Here is a 14,358-nt window from a genome sequence, read left to right on the forward strand (position 1 = left end):
CCTTGTGGTGGCAGACTTTGGTCGTCAGTTGAACGGTGTTTACTCCAACACATTGGTGTAGCTGGCTTCCGTGTTAAGAAGCGTGGTTTGGCAAATCATGTTTCGGAGTACGCATGACTCGACCTTCGCCGAGCCCGCTGGGGAGTTGCAACGATGAGACAAGATCGCAATTGGATATCACAAAAAGGGGTCAAAAAATAGATTCAAACATAACGAATCGCCAATTCACTAATGTTTTGCTCATATTGCTTTCTTTCTACCTTAAGAAAATACCTAATATTTTGTGACAACTGATTCGTCCTCATTTCCAGTGTTGAACTAAGCATGTAACTGTTGACAGGCATTCATCTAGAAGTAATTTTGCATCCCAAACAACCCTAGGGAATATCAATAGCCTAGTCAAACTGTATTGTGCCTTGCTTCGCACGCTGACCAACTCGAGGTAGGCGGCCTGTTGCACATCTGCACAGCACCTTTGGCATTCAAATGCTACAATGGCTTGCGCAATATTAGTCTTTGGTTGTTACTTAACAATAACCTAGCAAATTACATTATTAGTTATCTTTGAACTGTTGAAAATTGTGTTTTACAATAATAAAAGTAAGCTACCAGAGGCACAACTCTCATCTGGCTATACCTGCTGAACGGGGCTTACAATATATTTTATTTTGATTGTTCAGGTTCACCATCAGCAATAGTTTTGGTAGTTTTGCTTTAAACAATCAGTATATATGGTCATTTTTAGATATACAGAGGTTGACCGATTTATGATTTTTCAACACCAATACCGATTTTATTGGAGGACCAAAAAAAGTTCATACCGATTAATCGGACGATTTAAATTTGTTTTATTTTTATTTATAATAATGACAATTACAACAATACTGAATGAACACTTATTTTAACTTAATATAATACATCAAAATCAATTTAGCCTCAAATAAATAATGAAACATGTTCAATTTGGTTTAAATAATGCAAAAACAAAGTGTTTGAGGAGAAAGTGAAAGTGCAATATGTGCCGTGTAAGAAAGCTAACGTTTAAGTTCCTTGCTCAGAACATGAGAACATATGAAAGCTGGTGGTTCCTTTTAACATGAGTCTTCAATATTCCCAGGTAAGAAGTTTTAGGTTGTAGTTATTATAGGACTATTTCTCTCTATACCATTTGTATTTCATATACCTTTGACTATTGGATGTTCTTATAGGCACTTTAGTAGTGCCATTGTAACAGTATAGCTTCCACAAAAGTGCTGTTTGAGTGAATGCTTACGAGCCTGCTGGTGCCTACCATCGCTCATAATAACACACACAAATACGAGCCTTAGGTCATTAATATGGTGGAATCCGGGAACTATCAATTTGAATCAAAACGTTTATTATTTCAGTGAAATGCAGAACCGTTCCATATTTTATCTAACAGATGGCATCCCGAAGTCTAAATATTGCTGTTACATTGCACAACCTTCAATGTTATGTCATAGTTACGTAAAATTCTGGCAAATTAGTTCGCAACGAGCCAGGCTGCCCAAACTGTTGCATATACCCTGACTCTGCGTGCAATGAATGCAAGAGAAGTGATTAGTAGTACAAAAATGTTGCATACATGAACTTACTTTGCCATGCTGTAGGTCAGTGTTTCCCAACCCTGGTCCTCAAGTACCCCCAACAGTACACTGTTTCGTTGTAGCCCTTGGCATACACACCTCATTCAACTCATTGAGGGCTTGATGATTTGTTGACAAGTTGAATCAGGTGTGCTTGTCCAGGGTTACAATAAACATGTGTACTGTTGGGGGTACTCGGGGACCAGGGTTGGGAAACACTGCTGTAGGGCAGGTACTGTTACATGCAATATGTTTTGTGGACTTCACCGGACACCACTCTCCAGTTTTGTGATGAAACAAAGGTGTGGTTGACTGTATTATGCCACTGTGTCTTCTTATTGTCTCTGCCTTAAGCCTAAGTGTCAAGGCATAACAGTGTTTAGTGCAAACAACACAATTATCACAACACCGGTTGTAAATATGGCTTTTTGTCCTGGCCTGGTTCCCCAGTGATTTTTACCCACGTAGCGCTACTGGTTGGATGTACTGCCAAATTCTCTAAAATGACGTTGGTAGATTAATGAACATTAAAGTCTCTGGCAACAGCTCTGGTGGACATTCCTGTAGTCAGCATGTCAATTACTCCCCCTCAATACTTGTGACATCTGGGGCATTGTGTTGTGTGAAAAAAAAAATGCAGATTTTAGAATGGCCTTTTATTGTCCCCAGCACAAGGTGACCTGTGTAATGATCATTAAACAGCATGTATCAGCTTCTTGATATGCCACACCTGTCAGGTGGATGGATTATCTTGGCAAAGGAGAAATGCTCACTAACAGGGATGTAAACAAATTTGTGCAAAAAATGTATTTGAAAGAAATAAGCTATTTGTGCATATGGAACATTTCTGGGATCTTTTGTCAGCTCATGAAACATGGGACCAACACTTTACATGTTACGATTATATTTTTGTTCAGTGTATATACAGTATGTGACTTGTTGAAGGAAACTTGGCGTATTTCGCATGTCACTGCAACACAGGAGAGGCATTTGACCGTAAATGTTTATTTAAAAAAAATCAAAATGTGTATTCCATCCATAAATACCAATACAATTAAATTAAGAGCCTAGTTGTTTTGGCCAGTGAAAAAGCAATGACCCTTCCCGCTAGCCATGATTGGCTGAGATAATGGATGGGCTGGACATGCTGGAGATGAGTTTGGATTGGTCTGCCAAGTAGCATGCTTCTGTCTGTAATGTGAGCTGTACTGTATGTTGATAGTCCTTTCTCCCACACCTTTTTTTGAAAGATATAACATTAGCCGTCGAACTACAAAGGTTTTGCTACTTTTCTCAACAACATTGATGCCCTGAATTTAGCAGGCGCTATCGACAGATCAGTTGGAAAAAGTGTTGGGCCACTTTCTGCATATGCCACGGTCAGTGTGTACCGGAGTGACTTGATACAACGCTGGCCAAACAACATGTAGCTACAAATAAAACTGAGTTTAATGGTTCCAGTCTGCTGTAATGTATTCATGCATGTATATGGGTAAGAGTCTGTAAGTAGGTTTCTAATTTTGTCAAAGTCGTTTCATTGCAAGTTAAAGTGTACTGTTAGCTAGCTAGCGAACAGTAGCTTGCTGGCTGGCTAGCTAACGTTACATGTATGATCTGTGTAGTAATGTTAGAAATCCAGTTGCATTGCTAGTTATAGCCTAATGTTAGATAACTACCATTGAACCTTGTTTGTTAGCTTTAGCTACCTGCAGATTCATACTACAGCTATGACAATGTTTATATTGGTAGTAGCTCGTATGTGTTGGGATTATGCTGGGTCATTGTTTAGCTAGCTATCTATAGTATTTCATGAGCATGTGTACATGTCTAGACAATAGTGACCCATCCACTTAGCTAGATGTGGCTATAGCATTTCCTTTACATGACCAATCAATTTCGACAAGTGTGTCAGGTAAGCGTCATCTAATAATGATCAAATATTTTTATCTGGACACTTTCTGTTTTTGATATTGCTCTAACCATTTCACTGTACTGTTTACACCTTCTAAATGTATTTGTCACATGCACAAGATACAGATTTTATTTTATGTACCGGTAGTGTGTTTACCACATGGCCTCACATGTAAATCCTTAAAGAGATGGGTGGGGCTAAGGCGTAAGAGGGTGCGAACGATGCCATTTTCTCAAAAGAAGGGGTTAAAGTTTATCAATTTTCAGAGCAGAATTTCATTCCCATTACTTTCCCATTGTAGTGAATGATATATCAATGAGTCTCAACTTTTATCCAATGTATAAAAAAAAACACAATTTCAAATTTTGATACATAAGACTGAATCGAGGCAGACGATCACATATATTACTTGTGTCGAAATAATTACTAAATGTCCTATTTAAACCCAAGTGTTATAATTATTTATACAAATATTGCTCTTTTCTCAGTAGTAAGTGATTCCTTCCAATGTGCACCACGGAGCAAAGATATGCTAGGCTGGATGCTAGATACTTTAGTGCGTGCAGACAGTGGAGGGGTGAGTGCTTTTAGCTGCCAATGATAGGCTGGACTCGCAGGAGGTATGTTTGTAAATTAATTTGATCAAGTTATGTAGCCTATTGATTCCTTTTTGATGAATAAATACAAATGAAATGCTTTCTTGTTTCTCTATAATACTAGCCACATAGCAATTTTATTAAGTAGACTTTAGCTAACCAGCTAGATAGGTTCACAATCTCCCACCCTCATGACTAGCTACCAAGCCTTTTCAGGCTATCAATCAAGCTAGAGTAGTTTGTCTAACTGTCTTAGGTTGCTAGACTTTAGAAAATACTAAAATTGCTTTAAATCTTGGGTTATGCTACTATACCAGTGTGGCAGTAAAATCATTGTGCATCATTCATTAAAATTACAATTGTTTGGTTTTCCCAAAAGCATCGTAGCACTAAAATCATCTTTCGTCCATTTTTTTAGTTTCAATGGAATTAAGATTATCTTAGTGCTATGATGCTTTTGGGAAAGCAAACCAGGGTAAAGATGTGTGCTTATGTAACCTATCCAGAAATATATATATATATACTATTTGTTCGTACATAAAATTAGGCATAATGATTTTGGCTCTAGATTGAAGGAAAAACTGTTTCAGGTATATGAAAAAATGAAAAATTCTCTGGATTGTGCCCCCTCTAAAATAATGGGGGCATGATGCCCCTGTGGGAGGTGACCTGCTTTAGCCTCGCATGACACATCAGGGGACACATCTGAAACTGTCGCTGCTGATTGAACGACCATGTCCTCCAACATGCCATTTCTACTACAGGTTTAATGGGATCAATGTTGCTGTCAAAACAATATTGCTCTCCATTTCATAATCTTCATGTCCCAAATGCTTACTAAAACTGGGAAATACCTTGCAATAAGCATGCTTATTTTGACCTAGTTTTTTTTTAGAGATGATTTCATGCAAGTATTATGGTTCATCACTCCCATCTTTACGGTTGAAAGATTGCAATGACCAATGTGATATTCATAATATTTGCTATTTAGCGGATACATTTATCTATACATTAATGCGTGCATTTTACCTATGGGTGGTCACGCAAATCAAACCCAGTAACGTGGCATTACAAGCGCCATGCTCTACCAACTGAGCTACAAAGGACCACACTATGGTACATCAAATGATTTGTCTTGGCCTATATCTCCTGAGGTGTCGGCGTATAGCACTGTGTAATAATTCACTGACTTTAGTGTTCACGATGAACAGTTAATTTATATCAACCATTTACAAATGATGAACAAGATGAAATATAGTATAGGCCTGTAAAATGTGAAGGAAAAATGGCATCTGCTTAAGAGGATTTTCCAGCTAAGCTGAAATATACTTTACTGTAACAAGCCTACAGCTGCTCTGTGAATGCTCCAAATCAGCAAGCCTCAGCTTGCTAGTGTTATCTATTGTTACCCAAGGAAGGCTGGCTACAGTAAATTTATTCATTTCAATTCATTACACTGGCAACCATTTGCGTATGATAATCTTAACTATTGATGAACTTCAGTTAACAAGGCAGTGCAGTATGTCTTGAGTGGCTAAACATACTTGATGCTTGCTTTGTCACCTCACATACACGTACATTTCCACACCTCATTACAGGATCCGGAAGACTCACCGGTAGATAAATCAAAGGCTTATTATTTTATTTAACTCTGTAATTTATAACCATTTATCACTCTGTCAAATGCCTATTGTTGTTTGAGTGTGCTTGTTTCATGAGTTATTCATTTATACTACAGGGAGGACTTTGAATCAAGTAGTACTTGGGTTTGAAGAATCATTACCTTTTCATGTGGTCCCTCGTGGAACCAGGTTGAAAGGGGGGTTCAGCTGTGGCTTTTATACCCAAGTTATATGTGTAACCATTAAGTAGGCCTAATAGCCATTGAAAATGCAAGTAAATAATTTCAAAATAGCTAAAAATGAAGATTTTACCGGCACCCAGCTGAGTTCTGTGGCAGCACCCCCATAATTGCAATGTTTCTATAAGAGAAAATCTCAATGGAGTGTTTGCGTATTTTAGTGAAAAGTCTGTGGTGGAAGGTAGCCTAGCAGTTAACAGCGTTGGGCCAGTTACCGAAAGGTTGCTGGTTTCGAATCCCTGAGCTGACGATGTAACTTTACCCTAATTACTATTGTAAGTTGCTCTGGATAAGATTGTCTGCTAAATGACTAAAATAAAACTTGACACAAAATAATTTCAGCTGCAATATCAGGTTTTAAGGCTAAAGCAATTGCAGGTCTTGGAACTGTTTAGAACCATTAGACTGCATTTAGACTGCATTTTTTTGCCTATTTAGTCAGGCGGCTTGTGGTCGTAGATAGGATATGTTGACATGAGTGAAGTAGAAAGCAAACATGCTAAACCTTACAATACTTTAAGGGCGATTCCGTTGTAAAGTCAACCTGATCATGCAAAATAAATAAAAATATCCTGAAAGTAATTGTCGTGTTTCCAGACTTCTATGAAATTTGCCCTCTAATTACTTACAATATGAGGTAAATAGTTTTTCCTTCCAAGAAATGGTAATCCAAGCATGTTAAACAGCTTTTCTGGGTTTGAATGTAGAATGTTGTGGGTGTACCCCAACAACGGAATGGTGTGGGCGTACCCCAACAACAGTGGTGTGGGCGAATACCAGTCATAAACATATTTATGCAAGTAGACTGCTGATTGGCCAGCTCATCCTCCTCAGGAGTATGTCATCATACTCCTATTAGGTAATTTTCAAAAGATGCACTATGCAGAAATTGCTCTGCCATTTCCTGGTTACTAACACTGAAATTAGGTGAACTATTCGAATGTATGTGACAAAACAAGCGAGTATAGTGTAGAGAATCATTGTACCATCTCAACTGCTGTGAAATATATTTTCCATAACCAAAAATATAGTATTTTCAGCTGTTTGAAGCTGTTATTGAAAACCAAAAGTAAAAGATGCTAAATTATTCTTAGAAATAGAGCACAAAGAACAGACCTACTGTTTATGAGACTTGCTTTCAATGAGAATGACAGATCTAAACCTCACATTTCTATGTGCATTTTGGAAGATCATCCAAAAAGTGACATTTTGCATCTTTAAATGGTCTGTTTGACATGTTTGAAGTGGGGTTTTATCTCCAATGTATGCTTTGGCCACAAATACGAGTATAGAATGAGCCAACAACATTATTTCAGTTAACGGAATATAATAACTTTTAAAAGTGAGATTTTCACTGGACAGTTACTTTAATGTCTACATTTTGGAGTGCAGATTTTATTTGAACAGTTATATTAGATGATTGCATGAATTTTGGCTTCAAATAAATTGGTCGAGGCTAAATTATTGATATACAGCACCAGTCAAAAGTTTTTCTTTAATTGACTATTTTCTACATTGTAGAATAATACTAAATACTTAACTAGGAAATAACACATGGAATGATGTAGTAACCAAAAAGTGGTGTGGGCGAAAAAAAAAAAGTGGTGTGGGGATCGTGACTACAGCCTCAAGCTCATTACCATAACGCAACGTTAACTATTCATGAAAATCGCAAATGAAATGAAATGAAATCAATATTCTAGCTCTCAAGCTTAGCCTTTTGTTAACAACACTGTCATCTCATTTTCAAAATATGCTTCTCAACCATAGCAAAACAAGCATTTGTGTAACAGTATCGATAGCTAGCGTAACATTTAGCGTTAGCATTCAGCAGGCAACATTTTCACAAAAACCAGAAAAGCATTCAAATAAAATCATTTACCTTTGAAGAACTTCGGATGTTTTCAAGGAGGAGATTCTCAGTTAGATAGCAAATGTTCAGTTTTTCCTGAAAGTTTATTTGTTTACGAAAAAAACCTGTATCCAGGATTGTTTAAATCTATCCGTAAGCTCATTAGCATAACACAACGTTAACTATTCATGAAAATCGCAAATGAAATAAACGTAAATCAATATGCTAGCTCTCAAGCTTAGCCTTTTGTTAACACTGTCATCTCAGATTTTCAAAAATATGCTTCTCAACCATAGCAAAACAAGCATTTGTTTAACAGTATTGATAGCTATTGATAGCTAGCATAGCATTTAGCATTAGCATTCAGCAAGGCAACATTTTCACAAAAAAAGAGAAAAGCATTCAAATAAAAGAACTTCAGATGTTTTCAATGAGGAGACTCTCAGTTAGATAGCAAATGTTCAGTTTTTACAAAAATATTATTTGTGTTGACAAATCGCTCCGTTTTCTTTACGTTTGGGTAAGAAAAAAAACAAAAATTAAGTCATTAAAACGCAGACTTTTTTTTCTCCAAATTATCTCCATAATATCGATAAACATGGCAAACTATGTTTAGAATCAATCCTCAAGGTGTTTTTCACATATCTATCGACGATAAATCATTCGTGGCAGTTGACTTTCTCTTCTGAAGAAATGGAACGCGTATGGACCTAGAGATTACGCAATAATTTTGACACCGGGCAGACACCTGGTAAATGACCATAAGAGACTACAATCTTCCAATGATATGCCTACAAATGCGTCACAATGCTGCAGACACCTTGGAGAAACGACAGAAAGGGCAGGCTCATTCCTGGTGCATTCACAGCCATATAAGGAGACATTGGAACACAGCGCCTTCAGAATCTGGGGCATTTCCTGTATGAAACTTGATCTTGGTTTCGCCTGTAGCATTAGTTCTGGGGCACTCACAGATACTATCTTTGCAGTTTTGGAAACATCAGAGTTGTTTCCTTCCAAAGCTGTCAATTACATACATAGTCAAGCCTCTTTTCGTGACAAAATATCTTGTTTAAAACAGGAACGTTTTTATCCAAAAATTAAAAGAGCGCCCCTATCTCGAAGAAGTTAGTGTTGCTCTGTGCTACCCAGTGTGTTGTGGGTCCAGTCCTGCTAATAACAGGGTTAATAATACATCTATGAGAATATCCGATGGGCTTTTCTATAATTCTAAATTAATAATAATAATAATCGCTTTGTTTAAAAAAATAAGTATTTTGGAGATGAATTTGTTTTCAAATAACGTAAAATGAGTGAGGAAAAAGGCCATTCTTGAACATGCGGTAAGCCGTTGTAAATAAAGCCAGTTTGTTATTTCCAATTATTTATTTCTGTTAGACTGAGAGAAACCAAAAACACAGTCATCTCATGTGTCTCCCAGTCAAGACCGGCATTTATAACCAACATCTGTGGCAACTGCTTTGCAGTTTCTTAGACCTTTGTGCCACTCAGGCACTGTACAACATGACCGTTCGGGAGTGGGCTACAGTACTACATTAAGTGCAAAATAATTATAATATTGTACATGGTTTCCAGGTCAGGATAACCAAAACATTTATTTATTAAAAAGACTATCAAAGAATGTTGGTACTTATTTATCTTGATCCAAAGCCATGAATGAGTGTGTCACTCAGCTTTATGTAGGTGCCGGGCTATATGACTGTCCCATATAATAAAAACCATAGTGTAACAACAGTGTTAGTTAGTAATACTGAAGTCGTGCACAATTAGCGGTTTTTATTTAGGTTTATGTCGTCCATTCATTGTCAGTTAGATACACAGTAGGACCCAAAAGCATAATCAGTGCTTTAACTCCCCCTTGCACTGGTCTGGAGCAATGAATTGGTGATGCAGGGTACCGTACTAATCCACAAATTACCTCTTAAGTCCCGCAGCATGATCGCAAAACTTTTAGTGGAGCAACCACTGTATTTAACCACTCTTTCTGATTGCTTTTTCTCTGGCCTGATTACGGACAAAAATGCCATCATTGATTCATCTTCCTGCCATTTTATATCAACATGCTATCTTTTTGAAGGTGTCTAACCCTACTATCTCTAAGAGTGGGCTAAATGCTGATTTTGGAATTTTGCAGATTGACTCAGAAAATGGTAGTGTTTTTGCATTTCGGCAATTCACAGAAAAATAAATCCTTGATGCGTTACTTGCTGTAGATACCAAGAAATCCACAGGGGCTGACTAATTGGAACTGAGTCTGCTCAAGTGTGCTGCCCCCTTCATTGCTGGCTCATCAACTCATATCCTACATTGTTATCAGGAAATATTCCAAAAGTATGGAAAACAGCTTATGTGCTGCCACTCCATAAGGGTGGGGATAGTAGTGATCTTGATCATTTTCGTCCCATCTCTGAGCTTCCATGTTTAGCTAAGATTCGCAAATCTTTGGTAAATAAGCAACTCAGATAAAAAAGATCAGAGTATGGCATTCTGAATATAAATCAATCTAGGTTTAGGCTAGGGCACTATCACAGCAACCGCATCAGTTGTTAATGATAGTGTCATTGCTTTAGAGGCTAAAATAAATTTTGCTGCCTGTTTGTGGACCTGTCAAAAACGTTTGATAATGTTGATCATGCTATTTTATTGAACAAGTGGTCCTCTATTGGCCTGGGGTCTGATTCCTGATCGTGGTTTCATGATTTTCTTAGTGACAGAACATAAAGACTCATGCTGCAGAGACTTGCTTCCGTTCCACCACATGAATATTAATGAAGTCGGGCACTTAGGCGATTAGCCTCGTTCGGCGGTCGGCGTTCAAATTCATCCCAAAGTTGTTTGAGGTTGAGGTCAGGGCTCTCTTCAGGTCAGTCAAGATCTTCCACACAGATCTCGACAAACCATTTCTTTATGGACCTTGCTTTGTGCGCGGGGGCATAGTCATGCTGAAACAAGAAAGGTCCTTCCCCAAACTGTTGCCACAAATTTGGAAGCACAGAATCGTCTAGAATGTCATTGTATGCTGCAGTGTTTTGTTTACCCTTCACTGGAACTAAGGGGTCCAGCCCGAACCATAAAACACAGCCCCAGACCATTATTCCTCCTCCACCAAACTTTACAGTTGGCAATATGCATTGGGGCAGGTGGTTTTCATCCACCAAACCCAGATTCTTCCAGCAGACTGCCAGATGGTGAAGCGTGATTCATCACTCAAAATAAGGTATTTCCACTGCTCCAGAGTCCAATGGTGGCGAGCTTTACAACACTCCAGCCGATGCTAGGCATTGTGCCTAGTGATCTTAGGCTTGTGTGTGTCTGCTCAGCCATGGAAACCCATTTCATGAAGCTCCCAACGAACAGTGCTGACATTGGAACTCGGTAGTGAGTGTTGTAAGCAAGGACAGACATTTTTATGCGCTACGTGCTTCAGCACTCGGCGGTCCCATTTTGTGAGCTTATTTGGTCCACCACTTAGTGGCTGAGACGTTGTTGCTTCAGGCGCACCTTTGTGTCGGAGGAAACTCCATACAACTGGCGACCGTAGGTAGCTTGCATGCGCCCAGCTCGCCACAGAGGCGCTAGAGCATGATGGGACAAGAAGATCCCGGACGGCAAAACCCTCCGCTAACATGGACGACGCTGGGCCAATTGTGTGCCACCTCATGGGTCTCCCGGTTGCGGCCGGCTGCGACACAGCCTGGGATCGAACGTCGAGTCTGCGATGCAGTGCTTTAGACCGCTGTGCAAGAAATGTGACAAACTGACTTGTTGAAAAGGTGCCACGTTGAAAGTCACTGAGCTCTTCAGTAAGGCCATTCTACTGCCAATATTTGTCTATGGAGATTGCTTTGCTGTGTGCTCGATTTTATACACCTGTCAGCAACAGGTGTTGCTGAAATAGCCAAATTCATTCATTTGAAGGGGTGTCCACATACTTTTTTATATTTAGTCATGCCACAATTGCATAATTACATATTTGGCTTTTCAGTTGAGGCTCTTTCTATGCTTATCCTTGGGTTACAGACAAAACCTGTGTTATTAATGTTTGACGCCACCTCAGCGTTGAGGTTCACGCCCTTAGTAAACTGAAATATGAGCCCTTAAATAAAAATACGTATTTTTATTTATCTAGGCTACCACAGCTATATCAATTCGGAATAAATCAGTTTCTTTCACATAAATGCATCAATGCATTTTTCAATGCAGATATTGGTTAAGTAGCCTTACAATCTTGAATGAAGTGCTGTTCAGTGAATTGCATCAGTTGTCCTGCAACCTAGTGGGTCAAATACTATTTCAAGGGAAAGTTTTGATTATCTTTGAGATTATGTTTACAGTACAGAATGAATAGAGAATTAATGAGTCATCATGTCAATCTCTCATGGCATAGTAAGCCTACTGGTACTGCTGTTAACTTCCTTGCAGATTCTTGAGTTGTATGATAATCTTCAATGTGTTAACATAGTTTTAAGGGACTTCAGGTAAACATTGATTTGATCCTTTGGGATTAATATATCAGACCGGTGCTTCACTTTACCTCAGGAGCAATGAGAACCTATTACCAGCAAGTGTTGACACATGGTCGCCTCAGCAATGCCCTTTATATTCTGTTAAATATGATCCAGAGGGATTTCTGTCTCTTCTGGGACAGATTTTCTTGTCTTTTAATCAAATCCAGCCATACGTTTGTGTCATACAGGGACAGTTGTCTGTAAAGGATAATCAGGGCAAATACTTTTTTGTGTCAGTTTGGAGTGAGAAATGGCAAGGACCTCATGATACAATATTGTCACGGTACGTACTCGCCGATATGATTTGTATTGCGATTCGATGTTCCAAACATGTTGCTGCTGCACAGGGACAAGAGACAATATTTTAATCAGTCATGGAAATAAAAAACATTTTTAAGAGAAGATTGAGAACAAGCTATATGTTGAGATGAGATTTTGGCGCAGGTACTGCTGACTAGCACTAGCGAACATTAACTACCGTGTTTTCTTTCTTCGAATGAATACTTGGAGTCAGAGCATCTATATAGAATAGTCCAAACTAAAGTCGCAATACTCTGCTGTATCGATTGAAAGTTTTTCTCCCCATCACTTGTGTTGGTATAAAATAACTGCATAGATTGATTCAGTAACAAGCGGGTCCTGGTAAGCATACAATATGCCCCTTAAATACCCAGTGCAACCGTTTCTCAAAATCAAAACACTTTGGGTAACAATTAAAGTTACTTAATTACCAGGTTTCCATCCAACCGTTTTATGCGAGTAAAGTATATGTCGGACCAAAAATGTAATGTCAGGCCTGATTGGAAACCTTTCAAATGTCGACGAATCACAATACGCTAGACAAGGTGTGATCTTGTTGTGTCGGTAAAATGAATTATGCTAGATGTTGGTGTCATGCGCAAATATTAATATAATGACCATCATATCGAAGTAAACTTGGAGTCACGCGATGACATGTTGTGTGGTCTTCCCACTACGACTCGTCGGGAAAGCATGCAGTTTATTAGGCTCCAGATGAAATAAGTTACGATGAACTTCACAGGGTGGTGAAAGTTTAAGATGATGAGCTTGATGCTCCTTTCCAATAAATATCGAGGGTCTTATTCTGGTGACATGATAATTGGCTGCCGTTTGGGGAAAAAAAAATCTTGCTCTTTTGTCCTTAATAATCTCTTTAGGTAGGCTATATTTTTTTGATGTGGCTATACATGCGCTCTAGCCAATAGTGAGCACATAGCGCTGTTGGCGAGAGCGCATGTGTCAATACCAAATTGGGCGTACTCGCTATATAACAAATTTTCTTTCATGAGAAAACCATCAGTAGAGTTGAAAATGCGATAGAAACTTATTTAACTTGTATTTATATAGTGTGCATGAGAATTTAACCGCAAAATGTATGTTTATGTGCTCTACATCACGCACAGCCTTTTATCTGTAGCAAGTCAATTTGATGGAAGCATCTTTGGTGGGTAATTGATTTTATCTGTATTTTAGAATATTTTCATGAAAATCTGTCGCCAATTGGATGGAAACCTAGTTAATGTAATAGTTTTCCATTAAAATGGTTGAAAAGAAAGAAAGCAAAAAAAGTTTTCCATTAAATGTTAAATGTAAAAGACAGTCCCACAAAAGACAGTCTGAAAAATGGGACAGTCCCAGACAGTCCCAGCAAAATGGGACTGCCTGAGCGTTGTCTATATGTGACCTGAACTAGCTGTTATTGGCAGAGATTTTAATGTATTTGTATTTATTAGGGATCCCCATTAGCTGCGGCTAAGGCAGCTGCTACTCTTCCTGTGGTCCAAACGCATTAAGGCACCTCGCCAGCAGCATACCACCCTGCATACCACTGCTGGCTTGCTTCTGAAGCTAAGCAGGGAAGGTCCTGGTCAGTCCCTGGATGGGAAACCAGATGCTGCTGAAAGTGATGTTGGAGGGCCAATAGGAGGCACCCTTTCCTCTGGTCTAAATTTTTTTCACATTCCCCCAGGGCAAAGATTG

The 14,358-nt window shown here is 38.7% G+C and overlaps 1 protein-coding gene across 1 annotated transcript in view; it reads left to right on the forward strand.

Annotated features, from left to right (window-relative positions):
* The window catches only part of negr1 (neuronal growth regulator 1), a 354,799-nt gene that overhangs the window by 14,717 nt on the left and 325,724 nt on the right, over window positions 1–14,358 (forward strand).

The sequence above is a fragment of the Oncorhynchus gorbuscha genome, linkage group LG14 (genome assembly GCF_021184085.1).
Source record: "Oncorhynchus gorbuscha isolate QuinsamMale2020 ecotype Even-year linkage group LG14, OgorEven_v1.0, whole genome shotgun sequence".
NCBI classification, from domain to species: Eukaryota; Metazoa; Chordata; class Actinopteri; order Salmoniformes; family Salmonidae; genus Oncorhynchus; species Oncorhynchus gorbuscha.